Raw genomic sequence first — 21,368 nt, 5'->3', positions numbered from 1 at the left:
TTAGTCTACTCCGGATGTACCTTCGGGACCTCATTACCTCCTTCCACATTAGAGAATTGATCATCTTAAGCACCTTGAGGAAATTGCTCAACTTCCCCAACTTAAGGAGGAATATCCTCTTGCACTTCATTATCCTTCACTCTTCAAGCCAGCATCCTCCTCTTATTCATCTTCCTAGAAACACAAGGAAAACAATGAGAAAAGAGTACTCATAACTTTTACTCTACCGCACGACATAAGAGTAAAAAATAAGTGAAACTCTATCGTCCAATATCCTCTCATCCATAGATGTGTCGCGACTCACACAGATAGTCAAGACTCTACTAGACATAACTTGATGAGACTTTTCAATTTCTAATATTAATTTCATAACCTATGCTCCGATACCAAGATTTTTGCATCCCGAAACCACACCCTAGAAGTTAGGGGTAATTCGGATTTGCAACCGACTTACTTGACCTCTCAGAGGTCTTGTACAAGCCCTTACATATCACTCATTGCATAAACATAATGAAAATAGTGCGGAATTAAAACTTTTCGCATAACATATCACTGTCTTTAAAAAAACGCTTTTATATAAATTCATAGCAAAATCCTATGTCTCAATCTCATCAAACATAAGACACTAGAATACTTTTGGAACACGACCTATGCTTCAAAATATTGAATTACTTCGTCTATTACATTACTTAAATAAGACACATAAAAGACATCAATGTGCTCGAATCAAATGAGAAAATACTTTGCCTTCTCTTGAAAGTGATTATTTTAGTAGTTGAGTGATGCTAGAAGGAGAAGGGTATTGTTCTTATCGTGATAATGATGGTATGATAATTCTTCTAAGGTAATAAATGTGGAGGAAGAAAAGGATGAGATGTTACTATGAGAAATAGTAAAATGCGAGAATAAGAAATTCTTAGAGAGGTTGGTTAGTATGAGTTCATGGAGTGGTTATAGTACTAAGCTTGAAAGTGGTTTTTTAGCATGTGGAGGAATGCATGATGCATTAGGTGGTTCTTGATATGAGACAATGTTTGTTTAATGTGGTGGTAAACATTAACCAGCTCCATCCCCAGTTCAATCGTCATTTGAAGATGAATGATCCTAAGCGGGAGACATTTTAACACCCTAGACAATTTTAAGCTAAGCCTCAAGCCATTATTCGTTGTGAGTAAGATTTTACCAAGAAATATAAAATTTCTTAATTGTTAAGGTTACTAGATTTAGAACCTTGAATTCTAAAAATAAGTAAAGTTGATTCATTCAAGTCATTTAAAGTTCTATTATGTTTTAGGTCAAATTCAATGACAGTAGATATTAGCATAGTATGATTTAAGAGACACATAAGAAATCAAATGAAATTTCTCTGAGTCCTCTTTCCAACGCCTCTAGGTTTTATCGAATCAAATTTTCTAGGAAGGAGATATTCCTATTAGATATTAGTCTAACTAGATAAGGAAATTTACCAGATTGATGAGAAGTATTTTGGTATTTTTCATACCCCTCTAACCTAACCCTTTTTGTTAACATTTTAGGGTACTAAATTTATTAGAATCACTTTTAGTTATTCCTACATGTGCTTAGGTTTTTGTAGAGGAGTTCAAGAGGAGAAAAGGGGAGAAAAGCTTCATATGTACGCGATTCAAGCGATCTTTCAGGGATTTCACCAAGGTTTTGATCCTTAAGAGCTATGTAAGTTTTCAGTAAATTGATTGGAATAACTTTGTTCACTCACATGTACACTTTCAAATTCATCCAAGAGATTGAGTATATAGGTTTCTGATGAAATTCTTGAGGTGTTGCTCTTCATTCTTGAATTATGAAGGTTAGTTGAGTTCTTGAGGCGGGTATCTTGTTAATGAGCTTTGTTCAAGAGTGATTTGAGTAGATATTCATGAAATAAATTTAGGTTTATGACTCAAATAGAGATTAGAAGAAACCATTCAATTCTAGGTTAACTAGGACCAAAAATTGAAGAAGAAAATTCATCGTATTTTTTGCGGGGAGGGATGGTATAATGACCGCTATAAGTTTTCCTGGAAAAAGGGTAAGAAGTTTAGGGGTTATCTCCCTGCGCCACTCTGTGCAAACGGTTCAGAATTTCACGGGTTGGCGCCCAGCGACACTTAGTGCCCCAAGGGTGCCATCCCCATGTTTTTCAATGATTTGCACCGTCTGAGTTCTTCTAAAGTGTACCTTTACTCCCTTCCTTATGTTACTATAATAAATCGCATCTAGTCATAAATATTCATATATATATATCAGGATAATAAATCTTGAATTCATATTTCCATTTCATGAAAGAGTTAGAAGTAGAGTTCAAGAAATATTTTTAGTTAAATAATGAATCACTTGAAACCAGTTATTTATTTGAGCTATGTATTTTGAGGAACTAAGTATGACAATTATATGATTTGTACTCATAAGCTCTATATTTTCAGTGAGACCCTTGACTCGAGTTGAAAATGTCCATAATTCCTCATGAACTCCATAAATTGAGTATCTTTGAGACTAATAGTATCTCTGAGTTCTAAGTACTTCAATATTGAGTTCCTAACTGTTTATTAAAATATATATCATAATTATTGATTACCATATGTTATGCATGAAGGTCCTTGTGTTGAGTCAATCATGACCATAATTCTACATGAACGTATAAGTCAAACAATCTTGATATAAGTGGTATCATTGAGTCTTCGAGTTGTGAATTTGGTGAGTTTCGAGTATTGATTTACATATATGGTTATTAAAACCCTTGAATTGAGTCATTAACATCCATAGTTCGGCATGAACCCTATTTTGAAAAGTCTGTTATAATTATTTATAATTTTTTAGACTTGAGTAAATGAGGATGAGGATGAGGATGATCAGGGCTGCCTTTCATTTCAAAATGAATATATGAGAACTAAGTATTTCTAAGAGAAACTATTTAAAAATTAACGATAAGAGGAGACTTTGATTTCCATATGTGTGCTTGAGGAGTTTTGAGAACTATCTCTTTCAACAAAACATTTTGAGTAATATTCCCAAAGTTTGAGAATAAGGAATAGTTTTTTAAAAGTATGACAATGACTTATATTGTTAGGGGTAGTATTGAGCACCGATATTGGGACGAACTCCGATAATTAAATGTCCACATAAACCATGTATGCCATCATTGGTAAAAAGGGTCATACTTTTTAGATGATTAATTATTGTGTTTAAGCATATAGTGAATAAACTTAGTTGAGGATATCTTACACTCTCGCATGGTATAGGATATATTTTATGATGAAGTTACATGTATACAGGGTAAACATCAGTTGCTATGTCGACAGCTGTTGAAGTTCCAGTTACGTTTGGTGAGACTCCCAACTTCCGAAGGGTTCAACTTTTATTTTTTCGGTTTGATAGGATGTCGAAATTCTTGTAACAAAAATCCTTCTCTAATAGTAGAGGCTTCATAAATAGTTTAAAGGTAGGATTTTATCATCATTTTTTTTGTTGTTGTAAGGATTTGATGAAGCATTTGACTAATGCATGTTAAATTATTTTTAAATCATTATTTAAGTTCAGTTTAAATTGAGCTTTAAAGTTATTTTATCATCAAGTTTTCACTTTCCTTGAGTATGTTTTTCACTGAGTAATGAGCCATTCAAAGGATTCACTTGGAAACCTTTATAGAAAATAAAATTCACGTCGAGAAAATAGTAATCAAAAATGGAAAATTATGCAAAAATTATTTTATTATTTCAAAGTGCAAGTGTTACAATATCTATGATTCTTCCTAATTACCTTTTCAAATATAAATTCAATGGATTTTGAGCTATGAATTGAATTTATCTTTAACTAGAACTTTATCTTGATCTTGACTTTTAGTTGATTTCAAGGGATTCTATATTGTTCTTTAATTTGGTGGTATTGATCTTGATCATTCTTGAACTTTTATATTGATCTTGACTTCTTGTTTATTCCAAGGGCTTCGAGCTTGACTTTTAATTTGGCGGTCCTGATCTTGATCGTTCTTGATTTTGAGATTTATCTTGATCTTGACTTCTAGTTGAATCCAAGGGCATCGAGCTTGATCTTTAATTTGAAGGTAACAATCTAGATCATTCTTGAACTTTTTCTTGATATTTATTTACATACTAATAAATGGGCTTTGAGATTAATCTTGAATTTGGTGGTCTTTATCTTGATCGTTCTTGAACTTTAAGGCTTGATTCCTAAAAATTCTTGAACTTGAACACTTGAGTTCCTAAATTTGTCGCTAGTAAAAAAAATTGGGATTTTTATCCACGAGTTTTTTTATCAATTTTTGTTGGAATTCTTAGTTTCTTTTCTCAAAAATTGAGAAATCTATTACAGTTTTAGAATAGAGGAGTTGTGATTAAAAATGATTTACTTCAATCAATCAAATTTATGTGATGTGGCATTTGGGCTTTTCAGAGTGTGCTTTAATTAAATCTACATTTATTTGATTTAAATAATTAACTGTAACAACTTGTTTAGCCGTTTCGAGCAGTAGAATTATTTTTGATAAAAACTGATTGGGTCAACGGATCACACGACGGACCGTCATGGTAACGACGGACCGTCATGGCCTCCGTCGTCCTGTACTTGTGTAATTCTCCTGTTTCTTTCCTTCATTACCCTCGACGACAAGTAGGATGAACCGTCATAGGCACAACGGTCCGTCGAGCATGTTCGTGCCAAAACACTTAAACTCAAAAATCTGGGTACTGGATCAACTCTCTAAATCCGCGACGGAATTGCAGCACGGACCATCGTAGACACGACGGACCGTCACAAACATCTTCACTAAAGTTGACTATCTGAACTTTGTGACGGACCTGCAGGACGGACCGTCGCAGGTACGACGGACCATCACGAGTTGTGTAACCTCGACTGGGTCAGATTTCTGCTAAAGTTTTACAGGGGTGTTTTGGACTATTTATGACAAACTGTATCAAATTAGTGGGTAAGTTTAATAACTTATTCACTTTGGGGTTAAAGGAGATAACCTTAAAATAAATAATAGGTTACTTTTATCATATTGAATTATATGATAATTAGGGTAAAAAGAAAAAGAGAAAGAAGAGAGGGAAGAACGAGCGAGAGAGGGAGAAGCGAAGAGGAAAGCAAACACTTTGAGAAGTAGCTTGCTTGATCACTATTCTTCGGTGGAGGTAGGTTATGGTTTATGCTAGTTCATAGTAAACTCTTAATAGTGATTGATATGTATTGGATGATATTGTAAAGTCTTCTATATGCTTAATTGTGTGGTTGCATGATGTGATTATGAAATTGTGATGGATTAGAATGATGAGGCTGTTGAATATTAAACCTGAAATCCTCTCTTTTAAGATGACGCATTGACATAAAAGAGGCTTGATGAACTAAAGGATTGAGATTAGGGGATCGGGTGTCACGTTTGATACGTAGTATTAGGAGATCGGATGTCACGTTCTGACACGTAGTATTAAGGGATCAGGTGTCACGTTCTGACACGTAGTATTAGGGGATCAGAGTGTCACATTCCGACACGTAGTATTAGGGGATCGGAGTGTCACGTTCCGACATGGTAATAATAAGGGGTTGAATGTGGAATTATGTTAATATGCTCGAGTTAGCGAACCTTATTCCCAAATGAGTATGGTGTGGAGACTTGAGTCCTCACAGGTGTGCTTGATATTGTTGCAAATTGTTCTTATACTTGTGGTTGTCACCTGTTAAGTATTGTAGTTGATTTTATATTGTTATTCGATATATATTTCTCTCTATTTTGAGTTGGCCGATGATACCTACCTAGTACGTGTTCCTTGTACTGACCTCTACTTGTATTTTTCTTTTTGTTATTTGTGGAGTGCAGCAAACGTGCCAACAACTTCGACTCGTCCGCAACTCTAGCCAGTCTTCAGTATATCAGAAATCAGAGGGAGCTACTGTTTCTAGCTCGGACTGGACTCTCTCCTTTACGTCATGATGTCTTGAAGTTCGTACATGGACCATCTCTTTTACTTATTTTAGTTTCTTAAATACTCTTAGACTATGAAATTTGAGGATAGATTTTCTTGGTGTGATGACTTCCAGATTTTGGGGGATAATAGTTGATAAACTTTAGAATGTTTATTTATTAGTTATATTAATAAGATTTGAGTCTTTCACATTATATTTTGTTATGGTTGAAATATTGGTAAATGTTGGGGTTTAGATTTGTTGGTTTGCTCACATAGTAGAATAAGTGTGGGTGCCACTCGCGGAATCATTTTGGGTTGTGACATTAACTTAATTATATTAATCCATAATATTTATTTGGACTAATATATTTATAAATTTAATATGGTCGGAATCATTATATAAATTTATATTTAATAATTTTAAATAACAATAAAATGACCCTTTCTTCAAGTCTTGCTGAGATAATTTATCTTTAAAAGATTAGGCTTGAAGAATTTGAAGACTTTTACTTGTAGAGTTTGAAGATTTGGATACTTCATTGTGTATTTTTAGAGAATTTGAGACTTCATCTTTCATACTTGGATATTTTGAATACTTCACCTTGAGACATCTTTTATTCGTAGGGGTTTTCCACCATTTAATCACCACCTTTTGGTGCATGTCTGAAATTTTGTTAAAGATTACTCATAGTTTTAACTTTCATGTGACAGATCAAGTGGGAACATTTGTTTTTTGAATGACACACAAGAAATTGAACTTAGAATATGATTCTAAGCGTCTATGTACCTAACTGAAGAGGATCAAGTCACAATAGAGGTTTGGGGGAGTGAGTGATTTTTTTTGTTATGCCATACCCAGCTTATTCTCTTGCCAGAAATAAGTGGTAAGCAGTTTAGGCTCGTACCTTAAGGAGTATATTTTACCTGAAAATTATGTTCAAATTGAAAGAGATCTATTAAATACCATTTATGCTTGTGTTTCAAGAAGCATTTTAACTTGAAAATTTATCTCAAATATAAAGAGCTTCGTAATATATATTTTAAGCTTGTGTTTAAACTTGAAGATTTAACTCAATTTTAATGAGATTTATTATATACAATTTATGCTCATCTTACTAGGAGAAGTTCGGCATGCAGTTTAGGTTCATGCGAAGATACATTGTAAGTTCTACTTTGGTCTCAAGCAATAAAAAGAGTATTATAACTTGATGTAAGGCTCATATGATGAGGATCATTCTAAGTTGATGATTTAGGCTCGTGTGATGAGGAGCATTGTAACTTGCAGTTTAATCTCATGTATTAAGGAGAGTTTTAACTTGAACTTTATTCTCATACGTTAAAGACCGTCGTAACATGCAGCTTAAGCTCATGTATTAAGGGGCATTTTTACTTGTAGTTTCAGCTCATGCATTAAGGTGCGTCTTAATATGCATTAACTTTTCAAATTCATCTTAGGATGCAAACTTTAACCCATTTTGGAGTTCTTTTACATCTTCATCTTTACGAGGTCCATAGACACAAGATCGTTTATCTTCTCTCAAAGTTATTCTTAATTTCATGTCGTGTGCACGAGTTGCCAACCCTTCGAATGTATTGGGCTTTAGTTCTTGCAAAATATAGTGTATACCCTAATTCATGCATTGGATGCACATTTGAATGCTAGAAGTTTCACTAAGGCGGTATTTTTAGTTGAGGCTTACACTTCTATAACGATTGATCATTTCGACAACTAGATCATTTTTCACCTTGACGAGCCTTTGAGGAACTCTTGCTCGTATCTTATGGACTCATCTTGTGCTATAGAAACGATAGAAAAACTCCTGCTCTAATCGCTACCAACAATATATAGAATTAGGTTCAAGATCCTTGTACCAATCTAAGGCATTCTCTCAAAGATATAAAATGAATTCTTTCACAAGATAATGACTATACATCCCAACATCATTGCAAGTGTCAATAAAGTTTGTTATAAATTTTTTGGATTTCCTTTTCTATCAAATTTTTGAATCTTAGGAGGTTGATATGCCTCATGCATTTTTAAGTTATCAATCTTTTGTACATATGGTTTTGCATATGTGGGTGAAAATTTGGATGAAGACTCAAATTTGTCTTCCATAGCAACTATGATAAAGTCCTTCAACTGAACAATTCAAAGCAAACCTTCATCACAGATATGAATCTCTTTGGTCTTTGTCTTGTTTAAACAAGAATATCCTACGTCTTGAATTTTAGGAATCTTTAGAGGTGAAAGATTTGATCTTCTCCTGATCATGCTATTCATCTTATATGTTAGCTTGGAATTTTTAGCATCTTGTTCGTGTGCACACTTTTTCAAGCCTTCAATTAATTTACTTAAGTTTTCTAGTTGTTCTTCTGTAGTGGAAGAAATGTTGATATTCTGTGGTGCTTGAAAAGTTGATATGATAGGTAATGATTTTCCCACTGGGGTACCTGAATTTGTAGACAATAAAATTTCACGTCGAGAAAATTATAATCAAGAATGGAAAATTATGCAACAATCATTTCATTATTTCAAAGTGTGAGTGTTATAATCTCTATGCTTCCTCTAAATTCACCTTTTAGAAAATAAATTCAAAGAATCTTGAGCTTGTACTTGAATTTATCTTGAACTTGACTTTATCATGTAATTTATCTCAATCTTGAACTTGAGCTTTATATTGATCTTGACTTCTATTTTATTTCAAGGGCTTCAACCTTGATCTTTTCTCTAGTTGTATTGATCTTGATCGTTCTTGAACTTGAAATTTATCTTGATATTGACTTCTAGTTGAATCCAAGGTCTTCGTGTTTGATCTTCAATATGGAGGTCTTGATCTTGATTGTTCTAGAACTTGTACTATATCTTCATCTTGACATCTAGTTGAATCCAACAGCTTTAAGCTTGATCTTGAATTTTGAGGTCTTCAACTTTATCATTCTTGAACTTGAACTTGAACTTTATCATGATTTTTATCAATTTAAATCTAAGGGATTGGATCTTTATCTTGAATTTGTGGTCTTGATCTTGATTATTCTTGAACTTTAACGCTTTAATTTTTTCAATTCTTGAACTTGAACACTTGAAATATTGAATTGTTTATCTAAAACTTGTAGCTTGTAGTGAAATATATGGCTTTTGATGCACAAGCTTTCTCTAGTTTTAGGTTACAATTCATGGGTTCTTTTTTATGGATTATGAGAACCCCTATTTATAGTTTTAAAATAGATGAGTTTTGATAGAAAAAGGATACCCTTCAGCCAATCCGATTTGATTGACATGGCATATAGGTTTTATGGAGCGGACTTTAGTTAAATCTGTATTTATTATATTTAAATAGTTAACTTAAGTATATTAATCTATAATATTTATTTGTAGTAATATATTCATAAATTTAATATAATACTAATTATTTTATAAATTTATATTTTATAATTTTCACTAGCAATGATTGTCGAGTGTGAGTTACGTCAAACGTGGAGGCTTGGGTCGTGAAATTTACTTGTTACACATAACAACCAACAGTCAAAGTCCCTATCTTACAATTCATGATTGATAAATCACAGAAAAAATTTACTAAGGATCCAACATGATATAGGAGAATACTGTCAACCATATTAATAAAACAATTTTTAATCAACCCTAACTTTTCTCTTCAAAAGAAAATACTCTATCTAGAACTAGTATTGGATGCACAACCAAAAAAATTCCTATTTCTTGGAAAAACATTGTGTTTTACCGATTGACAAAATGACATGTCCTTGGATATTTGATCAGAGGATATCCATGAGAAAATCAGAGATACTGTCTATCTTATTTTCATCAATTATCACTGCATAAAATAAGTCAAATATTAGTCTGTATTTTCAGAAAACAAAGATAAAGACATACTTGATGTTATATATTGAAGGTCATCAAAAATATATTTGTCGTCCTACTAAGATTTTATTTTATTTTAGAAGGAAAAACAACATTAGATAGTAAAATGTCAAAAAAAATTCTCATGTACACAATTTATTTATTTTTAAAACCTACCTATAATTTATTTTTAAAATCAAAAAAAATAACATACACATAGAGGAAATCCACACAAAATTGTTACCTCTTCAATGTTGATCGTGAATTGAATTGTTTAAACAAATAAAATAACATAGCTTTTATTTGAAAGATTGTATTATCCTCTGTGTAGATCTAGTAAACTTCACATGCATGATTATGTTAGATCTGGAATCTATCGAGTTAATATGTTGAATATAGAAAATAAGTTCTCAGATATTTATTAATATGATAGATTTCTTTTATTTTGATATTTCATAGATACATTCAAAACTTCGTCAAACCATCATAAAATTTATACAACTATTGACCATAGAAAGTCTTTCTGAAAAATCAACAACTAGAAAAAAAATCAGTGAAAACTATATCTTAGTGAGATTATATAGAAAGTTCTAATTTTTACGTCCAAAAATTAAAGAAAATTATACCTCAAGATTTTCTTGCATCACTTGATGGAAAGACCCTTAGTGTATTTGTATACTTTAAGAGTGTAAGATAAGAATAAGTTGTAAAATATATATGTGTTCCATGAAGATATTTATATTCACTTTCACTTCTGAAATAGTTTTTTCCCTATATTTATTTCATGAAATTAATTTTAGGAAGATCATTTTAAATGTAGATGACATTTCTGTCTTGAAGATAGTTTCTACGTAATAAAACATATAGTTCTTGAATATATAGTCTTATTATTTATAGTCATTCAATTTAACTTTGAATATATTTATTATATTGACTATCTTACATAAGTTGGTTATTTGTCATATGATTATCACATATTATCTAATTACATGTGTTTTTTTATGATCAAGATGGATCTCTATTTTTCTGTGATTAATATATGAAACAATATATTTAGACATAAATTTTATGATCCAGAATATGAAGAATTGCGATGACATTTTACTAACACTCCATTATAGAAGTCAAAAAAAATTTAAATACTAAAATCAAAGAATCATACGAAAACAAAATGAAATAACGATAACCATTCATGTTTTCGAGTATAAAAATAGAGGCAACACAACCAGAAGAGTCATTAGAATTAAACTATAATTTTTAAATATAAATACACTATCCAATAATACAAAACTTAAAAGACAAAAGATAAAGCTTGGAGTTGACCATGGTCAAAATTTGGTAGACATCTTTGAATTTGTGATTTGATGTTCCAAAAAATTTTTAATATATTTTATGATTATCTTATATTTCCTTTTCGAGATGAGTATGATGTGAAAAAACAGAGAATTTCTAATAAATGATGCACCAATTGTTGGTTCAATTGGCTTTTTTCTCCGTGCTTGCAAGGGCTACATCGCATTGGTGAAGAATAATTGTAGGACTTCTATGAATTCGCAAGGTCTGTGTCGTGTGAGAAATCAGACCTCTAATATATTGTTCTATCATGATTGTGATGGGTTAGATCAAATTACTTTATCACGTTGGAGTTGTGATGTACATTCACAAAATACAATTACTATTGTTACGCCCTGAGCCTACACCTTGGGCGTGGCCGGCACTCGAGAACTATTGATGGCTCAAAGAGAACCCCTTGCCTAGCTTGCTTACTCATTGGAAGACCTTAAGCATAAGTAAAAGGATTCAAATGCTAAATAACATAATTGTCTCAACTTAACTCACAATGTTTAAAAAATAAACATTTAACATAGACAAAGTTGCCACTCACATTTGAACATAAGGCAATAGCAAGATGATGACGAATGAACTGACATCTAACTGACTTTCTATGAAGCCTATAAATCAAATGAGATGGATGTTCGAAAAAACCCCACAACATCCTAATGAACTAATATAATAACTTAAAGAAATTAAAAAATAAACCATCTGGAGTGCTAGGAGGCTACCAACTGACATTGAAGTGCTCACTTAATCAATAATCTGATGCTTGTTGATCATGGTTACCTGTGTCTGCATCATAAAATGATGCGCGCAAACTAGCATCAATACATTAAATGTACGAGTATGCGAGTTGAAATTCTAAACATAACATAGGCTTGAAAAGAGTTTGACAGAAACACTTACATGGGCTTTACTTAGCTAAACTAAACTTAACTAATCTCAATATAAAGTAGTGTGAATAAATGCAGTACATAGAAAAGCTTAAAAGATGATTTTCAACTCTATTTAGTTAGAAATACAATGATAACTCTTTATGTATACAAAGATACTATATGAAATCTGTAATGTATATGTACATACAAATATTTGTGATGTATATAAAAATACAAAATATTTTTGTGGAGTTTCTCTAACCAACAACCATTATTTCTGAGCTATACTGATGATACAACACTTTAGCTCGCGCTGTAAAGGACCATCCTATACCTTGCAAGGGTATAGGCCCTAACTCACTAAGTGGATCCACTAATTTATGTTAAAGACACCAAAAGAATCATCTAAAAAGTATGATCCTTTTCTACTCATGATGGCTACATGATTTATAATGACGTGATTTATATGAAATCATGCTCGTCTCCAACTCCGTTCTCTATACTACTCGAACAATATATTGAATCTTATTTTTTAAAAACATGGTTCTTCTATGATTTGATATAAGTTCCCAAAAACATAGCTCAAAGGCTATCTTGGAAGTCTCAATTTCCTCTCTTGCTTAATTGTGAAAACATTTACTCTTTAACTGAAAACTAACTCAAAGGCTCTTTACTGAAAAACAATCTCAAAGGCTCTTTACTGAAAAACTAGCTCAAAGGCTCTTTTAAAAATCAAAGCTTCCTTTCTTGTTTAAATGTTAAAACATTTAAACTTTTTTGAGAATACATAGTCCACATATACTTTTGAAGAAATAAACTTTGACTTTAAAATTTACCAAACTCAAAACTCATGTCTTAAAACAAACATAAAATGTTTGTAAAGACTTCTAAAATAAAACATTAAGAAGTTATCTTGACTTAACTGTTGACTTCTTGACTTGACTTTTAACTTCTTGACTTGACTCTTTACTTTCCTTGAATTGAATTATGTATTGAATGATCACGATTTATGATAGGAAAGATCTTGCTATGTTTAAGAATGATTTTACATAGAAAAAACAAGGTTCTTGAAGAATCTCGAATAAAAATTTGAATAGAATTTGAAACTCTAGCTTGAAGGTAAATGATCAAGAAAACCTTTCTTGACATTATTGAATTAGTTTCTCGAAATCTCTATAGCAAAAAATTATGACTTTCATTAGTAAAGATTAAAATAAAATTGTTTTGAACATTTTATTAGTCAAAAAATCTGTTTAGGGTTTCCTTGGAGGTAGAAGAATAAAAACCACCCTTTTTAATATTTTCATGTCGGCTAATTTGTAACAGCACAATATAGGTTACTAAAATAGTAATAACTTTTTACTGAGAAATCGCATTGACGGGAAATTGGTGGGGATAGAAAGTAGATACAATTAAATTGAATATGATAGGTTATGGATCACATAACTCTTAATTTTCTAATAGATGTGGTTTTCTAAAGTTGACAAAAGTAGAATCTTACGTTATAACTTTATCGATAAGGAAACTTCAAGAACACTTATCAAGAACTCAACTTGAAAGCTTTTAAGAACTTAATGCACTAACATAAATTATGATTGTTGCATGGGTGAATGTATCCAACACTATGGAAGCTCACATACCTCTTACAGATCACCGCTTGATGAAATCCACAATCGATTCTTGAACATTCTTGACAAATCATAAACATTCTTCCCTTTTCTCCTCTTTTCTCTTCACTCTAACTCTAGCATGAAATTCACTTTTTTAATCTGACTAAAATTTGACATTAACCCAATATAACTTCTAAAAACTTAATTAAATTTGGTATGGACAATATTACACTAACCTTCTACTATCTAGTTTTCAGACATTGCTTATTCCAACAACCCAACTTCAAGATGTCCTAACTCACTCATACGAATTCATAATCGCGCAAACTTGATGGAGTTGGAAAAATCATTAAGAGAGTATTCTAACCATATCTTGAACTACACCTAACTCATCTTGAGCTAGTAGTTTTGATCGTTTGAAGTTTACCGAAAAGGCACATTTAACTTACTTAAAAATATCTAGATTTTCGTATACTTTCCAAAAGTAACTATTTCCAGATTTTACACGTACTTCTAGTCCCTTTCTAGTTGCGCGATGTTACTATATATACTATTAGAGAAAATTATTCCTCGAATAAAGTTAATCTTACTAGGCTAAGGGTAGTAACATCAACCTTCAACACTCAACAAGCAAATGTAACAAAAACATGGTTACTCATTACATAAATAGTACTAGGAAGAAGCTTTTATATTGGACTGCCTTTTCTCTGGATTCAAATATATGTTGATATTTTTTCTTTATATCATCTTCATCTTTCCAAGTAGCTTCTTCGACAAATTGGTTCCTCCAAAGGAATTTGGCTAATGCAACTTTCTTTGGTCACAACTTGCAAACTTGGCGATCTAGAATTTGCACAGGAATCTCCTTATAAGTTAAGTTATCCTTGATTCTAATATTTTAAGTTTGTATGATTAATGATGGATCGCTCGTGCACTTCTTTAACATAGATATGTGAAACAAGGGATGACATACTGCTAATTCTTCTGGTTGCTCTAACTCATAAGGTAAGTTGCCCATCCTTTTAGATATTTGATAAGGTCCAATATATAGGAGACTAAGCTCTTTTTTCCAAACATCATAACACCCTTCAAGGGTGAAACATCTAAATAATATACCCAATCGTCAACTTCAAACTCTTACGGCTTCATCAGAATAGCAATGTAGGATTTTTGACGACTTTGTGTCATTTTCAATCTCTCGGTAATAACCTTCACCTTCTCCATAGCTTGGTGAGATAAACCTTGTCCTATTAATTTTGCTTCACCAACTTCAAACCAAACAATAAGAGATCCGCATCTTCTCCCATAAAAAGCTTAATAAGGATCCATTTGTAGGTTAGAGTGGTAACTATTATTGTAAGAAAATTCAATGAGAAGTAGGTGAATTAAAATTCCCCTTGAAATAAATTGCACAAGCCCTCATGTAACGACCTGTTTAGTCGTTTTGAGCAGCAGACTTCAATTCTAGAAAAACTGGCAGAAGCGACGGACCCCACGATGGACCGTCATGGGCACGACAGACCGTCGCAGGGTCTCGTTTCAAAACACTTAGAAAATCTGAAATTGGGTACTAAAAATTGACTCTCTGAACTTCGTGACGGAATGGCAGGACGGACCGTCACAGGTGTGACGGACCGTCACAGACCCTTCAGAGAAATTGAGTCTCTGAACTCTGTCACGGGCAGCAGGACGGACCGTCGCAGGCGCGACGAGCCGTCACAGGTTGCGTAATCCTAGTAGAAGTCGGAATTCTGTTTAAGTTTTAAAGGGGCGTTTTGGACTATTCCTGCTATAATTATATATTTCGTGGGTCTATATTAATAACTCAATTTCTTGGGGATAAAAGAGGTAACCTTAAGTTAATTAGTGGGCTATTATTGTCATCTTTTATTCTTAATTATATACTAATTAGGGTAAAAGAAAGAGGGTTTGAATAAAGAAAATAGAAAGAATATGAGAAAGAGAGAGAAGGGAATCGATAGAGAGAGAGACGATCGAGAAGGGGGAAAACACAAAGCTTTGGGAAAATTTGCTTGCTTGATCACGAATCTTCGGTGGAGGTAGGTTATTGTTTTCATGCTTTCATAGTAAACTCTTAATAGAGAATGAAATGTATTGGTAGTATTGTAAACCCTACTATATGCTTAATTGTATGTTTGCATGAATATGATTATGTGATGGTGATAAGATAAGCATGATGAAAATATTGAATCCCAAATTTTGAAAAGAAACTTTAATATACATTATTAATGATGATGCCTTGGTATAGAAGAAGGCTTGATGAATTAAAGTAATGGGATTGATGATGCCTTGGTATAGATAAGGCTTGATGATTTACAGAATGATATTAGTGGATCGGAGTGTCACGTTTCGACACATAGTATTAGTGGATCGAAGTGTCACGTTCCGACACATACTATTAGTGGATCGGAGTGTCATGTTCCGACACATAGAATTAGGGGATCGGAGTGTGACGTACCGACACGTAGAATTAGGGGATCGGAGTGTCACGTTCCGACACATATAAGGGATCGGAGTGTCACGTTCCAACACATAGTATTAGTGGATTGGAGTGTCACGTTCCGACACATAGTATTAGTGGATCGGAGTGTCACGTTCCGACACATAGTATTAGTGGGACGGGTGTCACGAACCGACACGTAGAATTAGGGGATCGGAGTGTCACGTACCGACACATATAGGGGATCGGAGTGTCACGTTCCGACACATAGTATTAGTGGGACGGGTGTCACGAACCGACATGTAGAATTAGGGGATCGGAGTGTCACGTACCGACACATATAGGGGATCGAAGTGTCACGTACCGACACATATAGGGGATCGGGTGTCACAAACCGACACGTAGAATTAGGGGATCGGAGTGTCACGTACCGACACATAGTAGTAGAGGATCGGAGTGTTACGTACCGACACAAGAGGAAGAAAGATAATGAATCTTGAAAGATGATAATATATTCAATCTAATGAACTTAATTCCCAAATGAGTATGGTATTGAGGCTTGAGCCCTCATGGATGAACTTGATGGTACTTATTGATGATTATAGTACCTGTTGTTGCTACATGTTGAGTTTTATAGTTGATTTATGATATTACTTGATATATACTGTTCTCTATTTGAGTTAACCGATGATATCTACTCAGTACCCGTGGTTTGTACTGACCCCTACTTTTATGTTTTCTTCTAGTTATTTGTGGAGTGCAGCAAACGTTCCGTCATCTTCAACTCAGCAGTGATTCTAGCTAGTCTTCGTCATACCGGATATTCAGGGTGAGCTAATGCTTCTAGCTTGGACTGGGTCTTCTTCTTCAAGTCTTCATGCCTTGAACTTCCGGCATGGACTAGCTTCTTACGTATTTTTAGCTTTTAGAATACTCTTAGTTTAGTCATTTGATCGTAGATGTTCTTGTGATGATGACTTCCAGATTTTGGGGATAATAATAGTTATTGATTTTATTAATGAGTTTAAGTCTTCCGCATTACTTTCTGTTGATATTATATTGAAATGTTAAGGTTTAGATAGGTTGGTTCGCTCACGTAGGAGAGTAAGTGTGGGTGCCAGTCGCGGCCCGGATCTGGGTCGTGACAAACTTGGTATCAGAGCATTAGGTTCGTTGGTCTCATCACACAAGAACAGGTCTAGTAGAGTCTTAAGGAACGGTAGGGGGACGCCTTTACTTTTCTTTGAGAGGCTATAAAACATTAGAAAAATTTCACTCTTTCATTCTTCTTTTCGTGCTACTACTTGAGTCCAATTGGTATCTAGGCGATACAAATTGGTATCTGACCATCTTCACTCTATTTCGCGGATGGTTAGAAATAGAGCAATGACTACGCCAACACCAACACCAACACCGGCCAGACAAGAAACAACTGAGCCAGCCACTGGGGCTGTGGCTCGAGGAAGAACAACGGCAAGAGGCCGTGGTAGAGGTCGTGGGAGGATGTCCTCTAGGGGAAGAGGACACGCACCTAGCCCATCTGATACTAGGGCAGTGACTCCTCCACCGACTGAGGAAGTAATAAGAGAAGGAGAGGATGGGGAAACTGAACAAGTGCAGAATGAGGGATTGCCACCCCAACCTACCCCAGAGATGATCAATCAGGTTCTCGCCTATCTCAGTGGGTTGTCTGATCAAGGTCAGGCACCTCCAGTGTTTTCTACGCCAACACCTCCGGTTTCAGAAGTACAACATGCAGCCACTAGGGCTCCTCGTATGGATGCCTCATTGTACATAGGCACATTTCCACGTCTGACTACTGGGCCTATAATGACAAATGATCAGCATGAACTTTTCAGTAAGTTCTTGAAATTGAAACCTCCGGTCTTCAAGGGTGCTGAATCGGAGGATGCTTATGATTTTCTGGTTGACTGTCACGAGCTACTACACAAGATGGGTATAGTAGAACGGTTTGGTGTGGAGTTTGTGACTTATCAGTTTCAAGGGAACGCCAAAATGTGGTGGCGGTCACATATTAAGTGTCAACCAACAGAGGCACCACCTATGACTTGGGCCTCATTCTCTAGCTTGTTTATGGAGAAGTATATCCCCCGGACTTTGAGTGATAGGAAAAGGGAGGTGAGTTTAATGGTTTTTACACTAGAGGACAGGGTTTGGGAAGTTACTCAGTCCGACCAATTCAGTCTTCACTACAGACTGTAGTTGGGGGACCACCTCAGACCGGTCAACACTTCTCCGAGAGGCCTATGCTTGACTCCAGAGAGTGTTATGGATGTGGGGAGATTGGACATATTAGGAAAAATTGTCCCACACAAACTTATAGACCCCCAATAGCTAGAGGTAGAGGTGGTCATGGTAGAGGCCGTTATTCTGGAGGACGTGGTGGTCGAGGTAATGGTGGTCACCAAAACGGTGAGGTAATGGGAAAACTGGGGCCACTACATCACAACATGGTAGGGGCAACGGACAGACGAACGATAGGGCCCATTGTTACGCTTTCCCTGGGCGGTTTGAAGCGGAGGCATCTGATGCTGTCATCACAGGTAATCTTCTGGTTTGTGATTGCATGGCTTCTGTATTGTTTGATCCTGGATCCACGTTTTCTTATGTATCTTCCTCATTTGCTAATGGTCTAAATTTACATTGTGAATTACTTGATATGCCTATTCGTGTTTCTACTCCTGTGGGTGAGTCTATGGTAGTTGAAAAGGTATATAGGTCTTGTTTGGTGAACTTTGTGGGGAGCAACACTTATGTAGATTTGGTTATCTTAGAAATGGATGATTTTGATGTGATTCTGGGTATGACTTGGCTTTCTCCGCAATTTGCGATCTTGGATTGTAATGCTAAAACGGTGACGTTAGCCAAGCCTGGGACAGATCCGTTACTGTGGGAGGGTGACTACACTTCCAATCCGGTCCGTATCGTCTCCTTTCTTCGTGCTAAGAAAATGGTTAGTAAAGGGTGTTTAGCTTTCTTGGCACATCTCAAGGATGACACTACTCAAGTACCCTCGATTGAGTCGGTTTCGGTAGTCCGTGAGTTTTTGGATGTGTTCCCTGCAGGTCATCCTGGTATGCCACCAGATAGGGATATTAACTTCTACATCGATCTTGAACCGGGCACTCGCCCCATTTCTATACCCCCTTATAGAATGGCTCCCGTAGAGTTGAGAGAGTTAAAGGCCCAACTTCAAGAGTTGTTGAGCAAAGGCTTCATCAGACCAAGTGCATCTCCTTGGGGTACTCCGGTTTTGTTTGTGAAGAAGAAGGATGGGAGTTTTCGGATGTGCATATACTACAGACAACTGAATAAGGTAACTATTAAGAACAAGTATCCTCTTCCTCGCATTGATGACTTGTTCGATCAACTACAAGGTGCTTGTGTCTTCTCTAAGATTGACTTGAGATCCCGTTATCATCAATTGAAAATATAAGCAACGGATGTGCCAAAGACTGCTTTTCGAACGAGGTATGGGCATTACGAATTTGTGGTGATGTCTTTTGGTCTTACGAATGCCCCTGCTGCGTTCATGAGCTTGATGAACGGGATTTTTAAGCCATATTTGGACCTCTTCGTGATCGTATTTATTGATGATATATTGGTATACTCAAAGAGCAAGAAGGAACTTGAAGTGCATTTGCGAATGGTATTGGAAATGTTGAGGGAGAAAAAGCTTTATGCCAAGTTCTCTAAGTGTGAGTTTTGGCTAGATGCAGTGTCCTTCTTGGGGCACGTGGTTTCTAAGGAAGGAGTGATGGTGGATCCTTCTAAGATTGAGACAGTGAAGAATTGGGTTAGACCCACTAATGTGTCAGAAATAAGGATCTTTGTTGGGTTAGCTAGCTATTACCGCCGATTTGTCAAGGGATTCTCTTCTATTGCTTCCCAACTGACGAACTTGACTAAGCAAAATCTCCCATTCGTATGGTCGGATGAGTGTGAGAAAAGCTTCTAGCGGCGCAAAGTAGACAAAAAGAATATGCAAATCGAAAGGTTAGAGATTTAGAGTTCATGGAAGGTGAACAAGTCTTGTTGAAGGTTTCGCCAATGAAAGGGGTGATGCGATTTGGTAAACGAGGTAAACTTAGCCCAAGGTATATTGGTCCATTTGAAGTACTTAAGCGAGTAGGGGAGGTGGCTTATGAGTTAGCCTTGCCTCCAGGGTTGTCCGGAGTGCATCTGGTATTCCATGTGTCTATGTTGAAAAGATACCATGGGGATGGAAACTATATTATTCGTTGGGATTCAGTCTTGCTTGACGAAAACTTGTCTTATGAGGAGGAACCTGTTGCCATTCTAGATAGGGAAATTCGCAAGTTGAGATCAAGGGAGATTGCATCCATCAAAGTTCAATGGAAGAATCGACCCGTTGAAGAAGCCACTTGGGAGAAGGAGGCAGATATGCGAGAAAGATACCCACATCTGTTTAGAGATTCAGGTACTCCCTTTCGCCCTTGTTTTCCTTCTGGTGATCGTTCGGGGACGAACGATGGGTAAATTGGTATCTATTGTAACGACCTGTTTGGTCGTTTTGAGCAGCAGACTTCAATTCTGGAAAAACAGGCAGAAGCGACGGACCCCACGACGGACCGTCATGGGCACGACGGACCGTCGCAGGGTCTCGTTTCAAAACACTTAGAAAATCTGAAATTTAGTACTGAAAATCGACTCTCTGAACTTCGTGACGGAATGGCAGGACGGACCGTAAAAGGTGTGACGGACCGTCACAGGTGTGACAGACCGTCACAGACCCTTCAGAGAAATTGAGTCTCTGAACTCTGTGACGGGCAGCAGGACGGACCGTCGCAGGCGCGACGAGCCGTCACAGGTTGCGTAATCCCAGTAGAAGTTTGAATTCTGGTTAAGTTTTAAAGGGGCGTTTTGGACTATTCCTGCTATAATTATATATTTCGTGGGTCTATATTAATAACTCAATTTCTTGGGGATAAAAGAGGTAACCTTAAGTTAATTAGTGGGCTATTATTGTCATCTTTTATTCTTAATTATATACTAATTAGGGTAAAAGAAAGCGGGTTTGAATAAAGAAAATAGAAAGAACAAGAGAAAGAGATAGAAGGGAATCGATAGAGAGAGAGACGATCGAGAAGGGGAAAAACACAAAGCTTTGGGAAAATTTGCTTGCTTGATCACGAATCTTCGGTGGAGGTAGGTTATGGTTTTCATGCATTCATAGTAAACTCTTAATAGAGAATGATATGTATTGGTAGTATTGTAAACCCTACTATATGTTTAATTGTATGTTTGCAT

This window comes from Solanum lycopersicum, chromosome 11, assembly GCF_036512215.1.
Source record: "Solanum lycopersicum chromosome 11, SLM_r2.1".
Lineage (NCBI taxonomy): Eukaryota > Viridiplantae > Streptophyta > Magnoliopsida > Solanales > Solanaceae > Solanum > Solanum lycopersicum.
Note: the sequence above shows the minus strand (reverse complement) of the source record.